The sequence below is a fragment of the Ixodes scapularis genome, unplaced genomic scaffold, assembly GCF_016920785.2.
Source record: "Ixodes scapularis isolate PalLabHiFi unplaced genomic scaffold, ASM1692078v2 PGA_scaffold4__175_contigs__length_147842914, whole genome shotgun sequence".
Classification (NCBI taxonomy): domain Eukaryota; kingdom Metazoa; phylum Arthropoda; class Arachnida; order Ixodida; family Ixodidae; genus Ixodes; species Ixodes scapularis.
In genome coordinates, this window is record NW_024609879.1 from 104816960 (window position 1) to 104833070 (window position 16111).

General features: G+C 43.4%; 1 protein-coding gene across 1 annotated transcript in view; it reads left to right on the forward strand.

Moving 5' to 3' along the window:
* The first annotated feature begins 7249 nt into the window (after positions 1 to 7249).
* Positions 7250 to 16111, forward strand: part of LOC8053527 (SH3 and multiple ankyrin repeat domains protein 3) — a 148154-nt gene continuing 139292 nt past the window's right edge. Inside the window, exon 1 of the mRNA XM_029983360.4 lies at positions 7250 to 7518. The gene's annotated coding sequence lies outside the window, so the exon portion shown is untranslated. The remainder of the gene's footprint in view (positions 7519 to 16111) is intronic.

Here is a 16111-nt window from a genome sequence, read left to right on the forward strand (position 1 = left end):
AAAGTGTCCGAGAGATGGTCGAAAACAAAGAACTGGAAAGAGTGAGATCGTGCAGACTCGGCGCGCGTAGTTCGATCTGAATATTTTCATGCGCTCGCTTTATTTTATTTATGAAGTATCCAGCGCAGTATTTCGTTAAAATACATGCAAACGTAATGTTAACGTAACGACGCGTTCCAATTTTAGACAGGCAACGGGAACGCGTTCCTCTTACACCTGTGGAACAAGTGTACCGGGAACTTGTTCGACGATTGAGAAGGAACGAGAAACGGCGCACCCCAAGTCAGACATTTCAGCCACCCTCAGCGCCCCTTCCCTGGAAATAATTCCTGGCTACGCCACGGGCACCAAGCATCACGAAATGTCATGCTTGGTGGATCGCAATGTCATGTCACGCTTGTCTAAAACAGTGCGCGCCACAACACATACTTCTTTCTTCTTTTTTTTTGCCTAAACATATTTTGAGCTTTTTCATAGATACAGGTTGTAGGTTTCAGCTATCGGCTCTCTCCGGTGCATGGCGGGATAGTAGACGCTAAAGCTTTCTGAGGGGTGTAACACACAAGCACGAACTTCGGAACCGCACAATTCGCGGGTCAACATTACCCCCCTTTAAGTGTATCTTCTTGACGACGAAGTTTCGTCGATGCTTTGCTGCACCGCCCTCTTATCCATCCCGCTCCTTGTTTTTCAGCCGAAGGCAGGCAGTCGATACACCGTATAATGTGTCCCGGTGAAAGTGAACCGTTCATCCCACAAAGGATAACCGACGGAGCGCAAGCGTCTCCTGCCGTCTTCTAAATGGGTCGTTCCACCCCCTTCGGTCCGGCGTCACGTATACAAAGGTTGACCCTAAACGTGCGCGTAACAAAAGCTGGCTATGTAGAACAGCTCCCCTAAGTGGCTCGTGGTTGTGCGACCTGCTGACATGCGCCGCTCTTTTGCGGTGCTTCCGTCGGGGCATTCGCGCGATGGGAGCTCGAGCGCTGTGTCTTCCCACCCAAGGCGGTGAAGAGGAGGCGCCTCGGTCGGCTACTATAGTCAGCGCGGCCGGTGGCCGAAATGGGAAACTTTGGGAAGGCCTAACCACCGAACGATTGGACGTAAGCTCTGCGCCGGAGTTCGGCAGGGCAGTTGGACGTTCGAGCTCGAGGTCGGGTTTAAGGATTGCGGTCGCGGAACTTCTCAGAGTTGCGAAAATCCCGCATAAGATGGCGCCACCTGTCGAGCTAAACTTCGTTGCCCAGGGGGCATAGACGCTTTCCGGCAGCTGTGTACAAGTGCCGACATAACGTACTTTCATTTTTTTTTCTCCTTTCATTCCGTTCGCTTTACTTCATCCTGTGGTCGCGCGACAAGTTACCGAGCGTTTGAGACATCACAGTGTTCCATTCTCCGACACAGGCTTTGTGAGGATTCCTTGTTACTCGTATCAGTGGCTGGGCATCTCGGTCACTGACAGGTCAGACAACAGAAGGTCAGTCGTGACGTCTCAAATCTGGCGCACGGGAAACCATTCGTGCGTAAACAATTCATATAAATGAACCAATAAACTGATTGCAATTCAACTTTTCTCAGAGGTGTGATGTGCGTTTATATTATACTAAAATGTTGTAATTGTATGCCTCAGAAAAAAAAAAAGAAAAAGAGGCCTAGAATATATATATAATTATGTGCAGTGAGAAAAACTGCAGAATCCGCCTGGTTCACATTGTTACTCACAAATAACGCAACATAAAGCAAAAAAATGCTAACGTTTTTTTTAGATGTACACCCGAAAGCAGATATGCAGCCGATCCAAGCGGGTTTTGGTACCATCTGTACGTGTGCAGCAGCATGAACCAAACAAATATTTTTAGGCTTTTTTTTTTCTTCCGGACACTCACACTCATGAACTTTTAAGTATGGTAAAAATAAAAGGCACACCGAAAGGCATCTTTTGCGAAAGTACGTTCATTGGTTTATTTACACGATGTCGTCTTTTCTTTTTCTTTTTACACCCAGTTTGATTCACGCACAGTAAATGCGCCACAATCCTGCGGTCAGCGTCAGTAATTTGATAGCGAACGCACAAAGACGACGAGCGTCGTGACAATGCACTGTCGGCGCTGCTTCGTTTCCTCCATCGCATTGCACAGGGTATTTATACTCGCCTAGGTTTTTATTTGCACATAACATAACAGAGCTCAACTATCCAGAAGACAATTTGCGGCTCGAAATTCGTTTTCTTTCCGCCCGAAAACCGCCGATTGATAATTGAGGCGGTTCGAGTCGCGCTCACTCTCTTCTCCGTGGTCACGTGCCGTTTTCTATGGTTCAGACACAACCACCAAAGATAACCAAAGTCGCGGGGCTCATCGAAAGCACACACTCAATATTAAAAATAGACAAGAAATATGATACCCATTTTTTGTCTCTTCTAAAAAGCTGCAAACGCGTTAATTAAAAAAAAAAAAAAAGTTGCACAGCTACGTGGTGTTTTCCCCCAACCTCTCCTCTATATTTCTTCTTCCCCAGTCGAGTTTCGGTTTCAATTACAAGCAATTGCGTTTTTTTTTTTTTTTTTTTTTTTTTTTTTGCTTTGTAAGAAATATACGTGACGCTGTATCAAAATATTGATAGGGCAGTCTTCTGAGTCCATAATAAATTGACTGGCAAAAAAATAAAAAAATAATAAATTGGGGGGGGGGGGGGTCTTCCTGTCACGTCCCTTTAAACGAATACTCCAACGATTCTTTTTTTTTATTATTATTATGGTCGCTGTTTTTTTTAATTGGCTGAACAGATTGACATTTTTTTTAATTGTCTTATACCAGTCCCTCAAGTATTGAATGAAAAGAAGTATTTTTCGCGAAGTTATTGAATTTTAGAATTTTGTTCTCATCGTGTTTCTCAAACCGAGAGCCCCTACTGTCAACACTGAGGTGCGACGACAGAAATGGCGCAAAGTGGGCAGTAAACTAACGCAGCAGTAAAGCAGGTTTCCGACTGATTACAAGACGTTCGATGGTGAAAAAAGAATGATTTTAAACTCATTCACTGAAGAGCAGAAAAAAAAAGAGGAAGAAACGCTCGCCTTGCTGTACTACTTGCACTTGTTGAGAAGTACTTTAAGTACATTGGTACTTCAAGTAGGTTTAGAAAACTTGTACTTGAAGTATTTTTTCTGGTACTTTCTGAGGAAAGTTCAATTCCCGACTTCAAAGTACATTCCCCAAATTTTGTTTTGTTAAATTTGTATCACAAAATGATGCTTTGTCAACTCCGAAGAAATAGTGGAAGGGATATTGTACTCTCACCAGGAATGTGAGCAGACGACGCATCGCCACGTTTGTTCTGGTGGAGGCTTTCCCGTAGCTTTTCGAACTCTCGCTACTTCTCGGTCGGTGAGCGCAAGCGAGAAGGTTTCAAATATCAGGAGAGCAAAACTAATCATAATGTTAGCACCTTAGACTGTGGTGCGGAAAAATTAAACTTTCAAGTCGAAGAAAAAGACAACAGCGGCGAACGTCACAATGTTTTGAGACATTCTCTTTTGTCTTTACCTTCGACTTCGAAGTCTCAATCTCATCTATCACATTACGATTAATTATCTCCAGCTCGCTTGCACACTCACTGTTTGTTCCATTAAAGAGAGGACACTCCTCTATGAGATGATTGCTTGCGGAAGCTAAGGGACAGACGTCAGGCTCGCTCCTAATAATTTAACCCCCTTGGGTGCTAACATCCAGTGCAAGCAGCGCCAAATTCAGAAGAGGGAGTTCTGAATTTGGCTCCATTGCTGAAAATAACTGCTCTGTGGCCACTTGGCTTTATCATATACTCGCCGCTGTTTTCAAAAAGAGGTCATGCACCCATGATTTTTGAAAATACGTCATGGACCCCTGATCATCCCCTGGGCAATGCATATTAGTTAAAAAATCGCTGCATAGGGGAATGAAAGGTCATCATGAAAGATTGTGTTAAATACTTTTACTTTACTTTGAAAGTACATTGTATTTACAAAGTTCACTTCAAGTACATTGCTCCCATGTAATTACTACATTAACTTGAAGTGCATCACGTCCCATTTACTTTGTACGTTACTTGAAGTATTTTTTTGCTGTACTTTACCCAACACTAACCACTTGTGACGTCGCACCACTTGAAAGCGCGCGGAAATTTGAATGTTGGTTACGGCATTATCTTCATTTACGGTTTTCTCAATTGCAATTTTGAATTTCGAGACGACAAATAGCATACTGTGAAGACTAGAGTCCGGGTATTCAGAAGGTGCAATTTGTTTGGGTGGCTCAGAAAACGGCCGGAGTACCCCTTTCAAGTGAAAACGACGTACAGCCATTTCTCGAGCTCTTCCAAGTTGCGTCACGGGAAAGTATCACTCTTGATTTGTAGAATGTAGCGGGCGAAGAGGCGGAACAAAGCTTTTTTTACAGGCTATCGTCGCTTTCGCCTTTCCTCTTCACATTGTATTGCGAACGCGAATTTAAGCACACTGTGTGTTGCGCAACAACAACAACAACGAGCCGCAACTTTTTTCCTCTTCATCTGGACGACTTAGCGAGACATTCGTACGCCGACTGACTCACGAACTCGAGAAAGAGCGGAAGTCTATACGTCGTTGAACATCACTGTTCAGCGTGATGTTTCCCTCACGGCATCTGCGATCGGATGGTAGCCAAGGCGCACGCGTATATTCGCTTTACATGCGCATACAACCGGTAAAGAAATTAGCGAAAAAAACACACACTTATTTTCTTGTGAGTGTGGACGATATTGTTTCTTTGACTGCAGATATATTTTTCATCCTCCTCCTTCTTCTTCTCATTATTATTATTATTATTCGACTTGAAGAGGAGTGAAATACGATTGATAAAATTGCCACACAGTACGCTCGCTGGTCGACAGATGGAGCTGCCAGCCTGCCCGCTAATTCAGACAGCCCGGCGCTTTTATTATCGTTGCAGATATGCTCGATAATGAAGCGATTGACGGTGGCGGAGCGCAAGTTCTTCCGCTTTTTGCGCAGGGGTTGCAGTGACGTCAGAACGCCGAGCTCTGATTGGGCGCGTTCAGTAGCGGCCCCGGAGTCAAGGAGTCACTGACTCCTTCCACTGGACGGCCAAAAGTCACTTCCGGTGCACGTAACTCCGGGGCTTCGGAGTCAAGCTCCGAAGCACCGAGTCCGGAGACGGTGCACGTAGAGTCAAAGGAGCTAAAATGACGTCATTTCCTGACTGGTGACGATTTCCGGCGCTAAAAGAGTAAAAAAACAAACAATATGGCGGGATAAGCTGCTTCGGTTCTGTAGCGGGTGCGCGGTTTGCTCGCTTTTGTTAATGAAAAGTGCTCAAGGTAAGACGAATAACGCGTTCGAATATCTTTTTGAGGTAAGGCTCTTTCGGAAAATGCATTGGACCGTATTTTGTTTGGTTTGAATATGCTAATAAACAACGCAAACGTTCATTTGACGCGCCGTCTCTTGATATCGCCGTTGCACGGAAACTCGGTAATATTGACGATAGTCCTGTCCGCGCTCAACAGAGGAAAACAGGGTATGAACGCGACTTTGGAAGCCGGTTGGACACTCACGCAGAGCATGATACCGATTAATGTTTTGTTTGCGTAGCTAAATCGGGGTGCACGTTGGCTGAGGCTCGCTTCGGCCGACAAAACCTTGATCGCCGAGCGCGGCCGAACTTCCCGTCTGTATACAAATACATTTTATAGGAAGTTCGTTACGAAGGGCAGAGCAAACTTACGGCCGTATAAAAGTATCGCAACCGGCGGGGTAGATTCGCTGAGCTCGGTATTTTGCGTGTACTGTCGACGATTTTTGTCGGCTTTTATAACAGTAGCTGACTTTGCACCGCCAAGCGAAGGGCTCGATCGCGTTGCATCGCTTCGAACAGCAGCGCTGATGTGTACAATCACCCGCTTTTTCTTCAACGACCTTGTAAAGACTTCTTCAATACCGGCGTCAAATAAAAGCGATCGTGCTCGCCATCGTCTGCTTCCAGTTTATTCGGAGACCGTCTGGCACAGGGGAGGAAGCGGAAGTTGCGTAGAAGCAGGTTTGGAGCCGCGGGTTTTTTTGCCGTTCAGTAGGCGCTCCGATGACTCCGACTCGAGGCACTCCGTTCGGAGGCAACGGAGGCGCTACTGAACGCGCCCATTGGCTCCGACTGGAAGGATAGTGGGTAGACCTCTAGGCAGCTAGCATTGAGGTCTACCCACTATCCTTCCAATCGGAGTCAATGAAAGCTCGGCGTTCTGACGTCACTGCAACCCCTGCGCAAGAAGGAGACAGACTTGCGCTCCGCGTCTTATTATTATTATTATTATTATTATTATTTTTAAGATCCACTCGAACGTGTTTCAGCTGAAAAACCTGTTCGCGTTCCCCGTACCGTTAGTGCGGTGTCCGTTCCTAGGAGTTCATTCTGCTCAAAACAAGCAAAAAAAAAAAAAAAAAAAATAGATGGGCCTAGCCAAGCCAAGCCGTAATCCCCAACGTAATCGATTTCTCGAATGGTCGACGAGCACTTCTTTCCTTTACAAGAACGCAAGTGGCGGTGAAGGGGTCGATGGGCGAAGCTTCACTTCAACTAAACCCAATCTCCGACTTGCAGCTCACTCAAACCCACTCTCTCCTTCATGTCCTTATTTTTTTGCTTTTCCTGGACAGCTTCGAGACCCAAAGCTGTAATCCCCGTCCCCGCGAAAGAGACGCCGACAAATGTGGCGGCGCCCATCATCAGAAGCAGACGATATTACGACGCGCGCGCCATCTAGCGAACGAATTGAAAACCGAAGCTAACGGGACTCCTCCCCCCTTTGTCATTTCCTCTTTTAGGTTTTGGTTTCATTTTTGCCGTCCGAGAGACTCCGAAGCGGCGAGGAAATAGACATATTCCGGTGGCTTCAATCCACCCGATTTAACCCCCTCAGTGTCGTAAGTCTCCCTTTCGCGAATGCCGTACGATAAACAAAAGGAACTAAGAAAAAATAAATGGTGGAAGTAACAACGCTTCACGGCGAGGAGGAATCTCCTGACTTTCTTTGCGCGCTCGCTCAACTCGCCGCCGCCGCCGGGGCAGGGCAAGCAGCAGCGAGAACAGCGAGAATCGATCGTAGTTTCGCGTTCCCACCGCATGACGGCGCGCGGAGCGGCCTTATGCGCATTGCGCACGCGCAGTGGGATCGTCTGCGGCAGCTCGCTGGCCAACGCTCAGCAGCAACTGTTTCGTATCCAAGCGTGTGCCGCGGCTTCGCTTGTGCGTGTTGGGCTGCGGTGGTGCGTTGGGCGCGCTGGCGCGCGCGTGTGTTTGTGTGCGTCGTTCCTTGCCATTCTGCGTGCCGCCGTGTGTGTGATCTCGCTGCAGTCTGGAGAATATTTTTGGGACCCGTGGATTTTATCGGCCGGGATGTCTTGAGAACCAAGAGAAAGTCACCGAGCCCTTTTTCGCGGCTGGATCGACGTCGGCATTGGAATAGCGTCGATCGAGTTTTGCACAGGTGAGCTCCGCGATCTATATCGAAATGATTGCTTTCCTGGGTGGGCATCGAGCGAGCGCACATATTTAGCGCCTTGTTGTGCGCCCCCTCCCCCCCCCCCCCCCCCCCTCATCTTTTTTTTAATTATTCTTAATAATCGAGCAACGCATCACGTGTTCGCAGCAGTACGATCTTTGTTTATTCGGTGAACAAACAGTACAGCAAGATCTCAATATATTCTGTTTTGAAGGCCCTGATACGACTAGAGCGCCAATGTACTCGCAGTTGCAAGTAGTGGCGGTGTGGCTCGTATGAATATCTCGTTTCTATTGAAATCGGAAATATCACATGTTGGTCAGAAGTTGAATAGCTCTTCAAGTTGTCGGTACTAAATTCTTGACATTACAGGAATTTAAAAAAAAATTCAAAACAACAACAACGCATAAATATGCACTGTTTAATAAAATGTTAATTCAGATATTCTTTTTTTTTTTCGAGGCCTTTAATACATCTAGGGTACCATTTAAATTGAGCAGTAGTGTATATGGTTCGTACCTATGTTTTGTTTAAATCAGAAATGTCACTAATAAGTTAGCTACTATATTAGCATACGATTGGCTTTTGTGAACTTTATTTGTGCTGAATGTTGGCATTACGCGAATAGAAAGAGAAAAAAGAAACTCCAGAAATACGCGTCCCGCTGGAGCAAGGACATTTGCCGTCGTCTGCGAGAAGTTGGACAGATATGCAAATTTTTACGGCGTAGCCATTCATTCTTATTCACTTACGGAGGCACGGCAACGCCTACGACGCCGCGAAAAAAAATAACTATATATATTTTTAAATCTTTTGCGGAATGCGAATTGGCTGGTCGGCAGGGTGCGCCCGATTATTTTCAGGCAGTTCGTCATTTACATTCCATTTCTATCGGTGACATACTCTAAGACTGATTGGATTGTCTACTTCTGCTGAAGGATATCGCCATTCTTTTGAATTAAAATTATTATCCGAGTGAATATTTACCTCCGCCGAAGTTATATCCTCTTTTTTTACGTTACCTAAGATACAACTCAAACTTCGAAAAAAAAAAAAAAAAAGAAACACAAAACAACAACATTATATATATATATATATATATATATATATATATATATATATATATATATATATATATATATATATATATATATATATATTTTTTTTTTTTTTTTTTTTTTTCACCGCTTATCATCTGGGCGAGAAATGCTGAATCGCAGGGCTGGCGATTCGCGCACGGTTTTATGTATTTACTAAAATCTCGAAAGGTATGATATTTGGGAGGGCAGATACATAAAAGATACCCTGTACCTAACAATCTGAACTCAAAAGTAATCATAGTTGAAGCACAACGATTTTAGAATTAGAAATGTTACAGCAGCGACAAAAAAGAAAGAAAGCTTACACATACACTTGTTTTTCTAAAACAAAAACAGCTTAGACAGTTCGATTTCCACTTCTGTGCTTGCTCTGAACGTGCTATACAGCCCAGTGGGCAGAGAGTACAGCGCTTAAAAGCGACTGAACTGGTATGCAGTATGCACCCGAAGCGGTATAAGTGGCGTACGCTACTTTTTACGAAGTGCATTTGGTTTTAGGGCCGAAACAGTACACACTGTTGTGTAATTTTATATGCAAACACGTCTAGGCTCATTCGCTCGCGCTCGAACGACTAGCTGTGACGGAGTTGGAGCACTACGAAAGCTACCCTAGCTTTGGAAAGAAACGTAGCACAAAATTGTTGACGCCGAGTATAGGAAATCTTTTCTAGCTCCGAGTGCCTCCCACGCGCCGATGTTCTATATTGCAGTACCATGACTCTGGCACTCTTGAGTTGCAATCTCCAGATGCACCTGACTGTTTGTATTGATATCCCGTTGGCGATTTCTTGCTTTCTTTTCTTTTGGCTCGGTGGCGACTTTTAATCCCCTCTTATCAGTTTTCTAACCTCCAGAGACGCGCTCGGCAATGCACTTTCATTATCTCCTAGAATAACAATTTTTTGTGTGTATTTTTCGTTAAGTCTGCGATTTGCCCCTGTGTTAGATCGCGACTTTCACGTTATCCGTCCATTTCATTTTGTTAGAACATTTGGAGTTATTCTTGAAGCTAATCGCACCAACCCCACCACGTGTCTCGTTCCTTTCTTTTTTTTTTTCTTTTTTTTCCGGGATCCTATCATAAAGATATAAAAATGTTATACGGCTCCGGTGTCGTCGTTACTGGGACATCAGAAGGATTAACTGAAGGTATCATGAGCTGTGTACTAGGTGAGTGTAAATATGCCAGTATTGACATATGCGTAACTATAAGAATACTTGTCTAAGGTGAGTGCACGTGGATATCATATCTTATCGCCGGAGTTGGGCTCATCCTAAAGTTTCTCAGAGCTTGGGGTTTTGTTATGGCCCGAAGAATAAAACTTCGAGGGGTTCACGACGCAGTACTAATCAGTGAAGACACATTTCTCACGAGTACACATCGTATTTACGATTAGAAACGCTGGTACCACATCTTTATTAGAGCGTTTTGACAGATCGTTCCGACACCTTCGATAACGGAACCTGGTAACGATACGATGCACGCGCAAAGCCGTCAGCGGATTATCGGGTTTCGTTATCGAAGTCATGAAAACGATTTGCCCCCGATGTTAATTCAAATGTGACGAATCGATTAGCTTGTCCGCCAACTGGTAAACGGGTAGTCAATTTGGCGAAATCTCCCCTTTTTTATATTTTGTACCATAAAAAAAAGATAGAAAAAAGAAACAGCTGGGCGTTTTAACGAGACTTTTTACGCGCGGGCAAGCTGATCCCAGGATTACATAGGCATGTATGTTGCGGCTACAATCGTGATCTCGTTGCCGCCTGCCCTCAATCGTGTTCTGACGAAACATACGTTGGTGGAACTCACGTTTTCAGTCCCATGCGAGCAAATGCACATGTGCGAACACTTTCTTCTTTTTCTTTCTGGCTTTGTTTCGAGCAGCCAACGAGCCGTCAAGAAAAAAAAAAAAAAAAAAAAAAAAAAAAAAAAAAACAGGAGAGCAAACGGAAATTCTCTTTTAGGAACCCCCGCCCCTCACAGATGTTTTGGATGCGGTTGCGGCGAACAGTTCTGTCGAACCCTTGGGGTTCGACTGGTTTGCGAACTTTCGATCTCTGAGGTTCGTCGAACCTTGATGAAGCCAATCGAGTAGCGACCAAGGAACCAAGGTACATCGCCATGGCCCTTATCGTCTATATAAGTTCTTTTAGTTTTTAGTTTCTAGGCTAGGTGGCGCAAGCTACCGCCCGTTATAAAGGGCACAGCCGTTCGAATGCATCCATTCATCCAGAGTTTGCTATCACAAAGAGTAGACGTGCTGCAATTCAACGCGTCTTTTCTTACTTTTTTTTTTTTGTTCATGATTAGTTGTTATAGGATCCTAGCATCGGCTGTACTCGGTTCCAAAGTAAAACGGAGTACAGACAGAAGCTCCGAATTTTGAAAAACACGTAATATATAAGGTACTTTATTTTATGAAGTGATTACCGTTGTTTACGCAGTATAAAACCGAACATTATTTACTTTTTTTTAAGTTTTGTTGCTCTAGTAAGTTTGACTACCGCGAAACACCCATACAATATGCCCACTATACATCGTGCGTTTCCCCCGCCAGGTAGCGTCAGTGCGTTTCCAACTTTCGCGCATGCGTAAAAAAGTCGAACTTTTGTCAATTAGCAGCTGAGACGAAAAAGAAAAAAATATTCGAAATCTGATCGAGTTCGAAACTGGGCGGATTCGCGGCATCCGTAGTTTCGGGGGTACGTCTGCTATTCTGACTCGCCATCGGTTGGACGTATTTTATGAGGAGGACAGGCCTCGTTTTTCGCACGCGGATGTTTAAGCGCACGTCGTATTTCACTCTCGCTTTTCAGGCCGGCTGGGCGCGCGCGCTTTTCCTCACGAGGTTTGAGCAGTCGTGACAGGCTGCCGCCAGCCGCATAGAGGGTTAAGGTCGCTGTTAGGGCGGCGGTGCGCCGCTGTCTTAGATAAAACCTCGTTTTCGTTTTCTTACTTTGTTTTTTGTTGGTTACATATTGGTTCATAACCCGGAAAGGGTTGTGTAACCGGTGGAGAAAGTGATACTGCTGATAGTTCGATTCGTATGCGCGGAATTTCGAGATAATGTAGTTGGAGTAAAGATGAGTGTTGACGGCTAACTTTCTGGGACATATTTCGTGAAATAAAACATTTTGGAGCAAATAATATGAAAATTCTAATTTATTCTATGGTACCCGGGCAATTACACTCCTCGGGAACATCACGATATTTTGTCAAGGAAAAAACAAAAACTGATCATTTTGTTGATAGGATTCAACGCAAAGCGATTTGTAGGGCTGTGGAATGAAAACTGTACGCGTCCACAAGTCTAATTACCATACTTATTGATGTCTTATGACTCATTTAAAATGTTTCTGGAGAACATGGCGATGTTTGTCGTTGTTCAGTTGAAATTCTGATATTAGTGCAAACGCCGAGGTGTTGACTCCAAAAAAGTTGGGGATGTGGGGAGAAAGAGAGGAACTAAATGAAAATTGTAGAGAGTCTGGCAACCCTAAATGGGGCGCCGTCTGTACCCTAACTTGAGACTAAGGAGTGAAACTGAGGCTTGTGATGGTATAAGAGCGGCGAAGAAACGGGAATGGAAAGGGATGGGAAGAGGTGGGAGCGTGAATGTGACAGTCACATCAGCACAAACACGAAACGGTTGTGTGCCCTCTAAAGTTCTTTGCAGGAAAATAGGTGCACCAGATTTCTTAAGAGTCACAGACAACTTAAGAAACACTGGGGTGAGTTATACGGAGCGCAAGTGAGGGAGAGGAGGAAATGAGACACGGTGCGAGGAACCCGATTAAAAGTAATAGTGCACCGTAAAACCCTCGCTAAAAGACACTCCACAAAACAGGCGAAGTGAAAGAGCTGTTCTTGAGCACAGTTCACTTCTTGGTTGATAATTTGTTACGAGTACACGCGTGACTTATTAGATACACACTGTACACTCGTGCGCGTGTTCACGAAGAAGGCGTACATGGATGGTCGTCCGTAGGACATTCCTGGGATTGTTTTGAGCTCCCAAAGGTGTTTTCAGAACTGCGTGTGCTGCCAGTGAAGAAAAATAATTAATAACGATGTCATTATTTCGTGTTTTTTTTACACCACTTGCCAATTGAATTATTTCTGCTCACTACCACTCTTTCGGTTAGAGGTTCAGATCACGTGACTGTTATATTGTACTTGTAATTTCTCCTTCTGTATTGCAATAGATCCATTTATCAGCGGTAACTCGAAATGCGATGTGGCATTTTTTTTTATTGTGCTGTATTTTTTTTGACAATAATGTAGGATAGAAGGACTTAAATGATAGGTACGAAATTGGCTTCAAACGTTTACCTTGACAAGTTACGTGATTTGGATAATCATAAGACAAAAAGGACTCAAAGGTTTATGTAGAAAAATCAAAGTAACCAACGAGCGAGGAATTAAAGGAAATTGCACGAGGAAGTAGCCTCAGCCTTTTGTCAAGTGTCAGGAATACGTTGTGTTTCAATTCCCTTGTCATACCAAATACTCTATATCGGACAAACCGGGCGTTGCATAAACGATAGATTAAGAGAGCATCGGTATAACGTCAACAAACAGATATCCGATCATCTCGGAATTTACTTTCGCGACTGTGGATGTACCCCACACTTTAAAAAAAAGCGGGATAAGAAAAAAGAGTAAAGATAAGCTGACGAGAGAAATAGTGGAAACCTACGAGATAAACAAGCAAAATGACAAATGTATCATCATGCCATCCGACCCGTCACCCTCTCAGATAAGGGATTGCGGTATTTGACTTAGATATATCTCAAAATAAGCAAAACTCTTGTAACGCACTGTCTCTATCTGGTTTCAAAGATTCCGAGACTGCTCACAATTTCTTTTCCTCTTTTTCATACTTTGGTTTGTTTTGGCGTAGTCAAGTGGCGACGCCAAACAGACAGTCAGCGCTGAGTCCTGTCTGTCGTTGTTCTTCGCCCCTGTCCAATCGCGTTGTTTTTACCTCAAGCTGTCATAGGGCGTAGATATATAATCACGGTAATACCTTCACAAGACCAGACAGGAACTTTATTTGCAGAGGTGGGACGTGAACAGACATTTCAGAAAATGCAAGCAGTCACGGGATTCATGTTTCATTTAAAGCGAATTGTCTGCCAATTGTTGTCTCCTTCAATATATATATATATATATATATATATATATATATATATATTAGGAATATAGGAATGACGAATATTAAGCCTAGCCTTGTTCGTTGATTTGTGATGGCAAACTTCAGGCGGGAGGTTTTTGCTCTTTAAACATTCTTCGTGGCTCCTTCCCCCCCCCCCCCCCCCTCCCCCCTTCCCTCCTTATCATCCACAGAATATCGCTTCGAAAAGTTATGATTTCTAAGGGAAAAAAAAAACAAAAAACATTATAGTGATACCGCGATTGCTGTTGAAAACAACGATATCAGAATGTAACTCAAATAAAAAAAAATAAGTAATTACGTTAAAGGGGCCGTAAGCATAAATACCAAGCACGATGTCGTTGCTCATTCCTAAATAAATTAGAGCGCTTAAAAAACAAAATCAGTTGTGGAAGTTAGCCGAGAGTTGTATACTAGATTGAGTAGACATAATCACCTTGGAAAATAGAGACGCATCAATAGGATGCAAACGCAGCTATAAATCAAACCGTGTAAAAAACGTTATTACGATGAGACTGTCCCCATCCGATGATAAAATATAAATTACAAAATCTTTCCGCAATGCTTCAATGGACGCTCAGCGGGAAAAAGAGGATCGTAAAGCTCAATTGAACACTTATTTATGATTCAGAATTTTACGTGTAGTTGTTTTACGGCCTCGCGGAACCCAACTTTAGGAAAGCATGAGTGCAAACTCTGGATGCGCTCAAAACCTAAGTATATGGTACAGCCAACATATTTATTGCCTCTTAACATCGGCGTTCACTCGGAAAAGTTTGGCAGTGGCCTCAGAGTGGCGCCACGTGTATATATATATATACATACAAGTCGGAAAGATCTAAATTACACCGTCGATAAATATTAAATGTCGTTTATTTCTTCTCCGTCCTCCGTGGGTCGGGTTCTGCATGCTTATACGGCGTTTCGTAATATTATATTTATTCGGCAGAGTTTCGCGGGTGATTTTGGAAGAAGTTAGCAATTTGCGCAGGCTTCTTGTGACAGCGTAATATATCGTTTCTGAAAAATTTGCTCGGGGAATGTCGTAACTTTGCCTTTGACGTTAAGTTGCAGGTAGTCCTCGGGGTCGAACAGGTGTTGGTAGTATTAAAATTAAAACAACGATCAAAACAATGCTGACATCTTAATATAATGTACACCGACGCTTCAGATTGAGACCAGTGTTGGATCTTAGTTTCCCTCGTCCCTGTATATAAGTACCATGCATATCTTCACAAAGTTAGGTTTTGAAAAAGAAATGTCTATAGAACAAGTTACGCCCAACAAAACTAACAATAATAGTAGCAACCATAATAATAATAATAATAATAATAATAATAATAATAATAATAATAATAATAATAACTGAAAACACGAAAATCTATTTACCAGATTCGTTTTTTTAATGATTTTTTAATAGAATTTGTGGCATATGCAGACGGATTTATCTAGGAAAGTTGACACAATTATAGCATGAGAAGAAATGTTACCATTTCAAAATAACGGAACTGCTATCATTCGAAGGTGACGAAACCAACAAGGAACGGCGTTCCTGGAACGTCTTCCACCTGAGAAAAACGGAAGAATGCCGCCGTTCCGTCTTGTATCGATGGAACTGGAACGGAAATTCGTTACATTTTCAATTAAACGGCACAAGGAACGGCGTTCGTTTTTTTTTTTCTTTTTCTATTTATAGGCATTTTAGGCTTTCTGTTATTGACTGCTTGAACCTTGGACTTCAAGGGATGGGAAAGTGCCCGAGAGATATAGTCGAAAACAAACGAACTGGAACAAATAGGATGCGTGACGGCACGACACGTGGCTTGGTGTGGATATTTTCACTTGCCTGCTTTAATTTTATCCACGGATTATTCGGCACATAATTTCGCTAAATTACGTAAAAGAAAGGTTAAAGTAACGACACGTTTCACCCTTGGAAACGTAACGGAAGAGCGTTCCTTTCAAAACCACTGGAACTTGTAACGGGGAACTCGTTCCAAGACTGAGAAGGAACGAGGAACGAAATTTCGCTTTTGTTTTGGGAGAACGTATGCAACGCTGCCCTATGAAACGTTCTGCGGAGAATTCGCAAGCAGAGATTCAGAGCACAACCATATGCAGGTGAGTAAATACACCTAGAGGAAAAAAAATATAACAATAAACACGCCCAATTTGTGGGGTCCCTGTTGTGAATCTTAAAATTATCGATACATTCGCAAAAATAAAAAAAAAACAAAGTTACCTAGTTTATTTATTTATTTTTAAGATTGTTGAAGAGTTTGTTAGGTTCGGCATTCC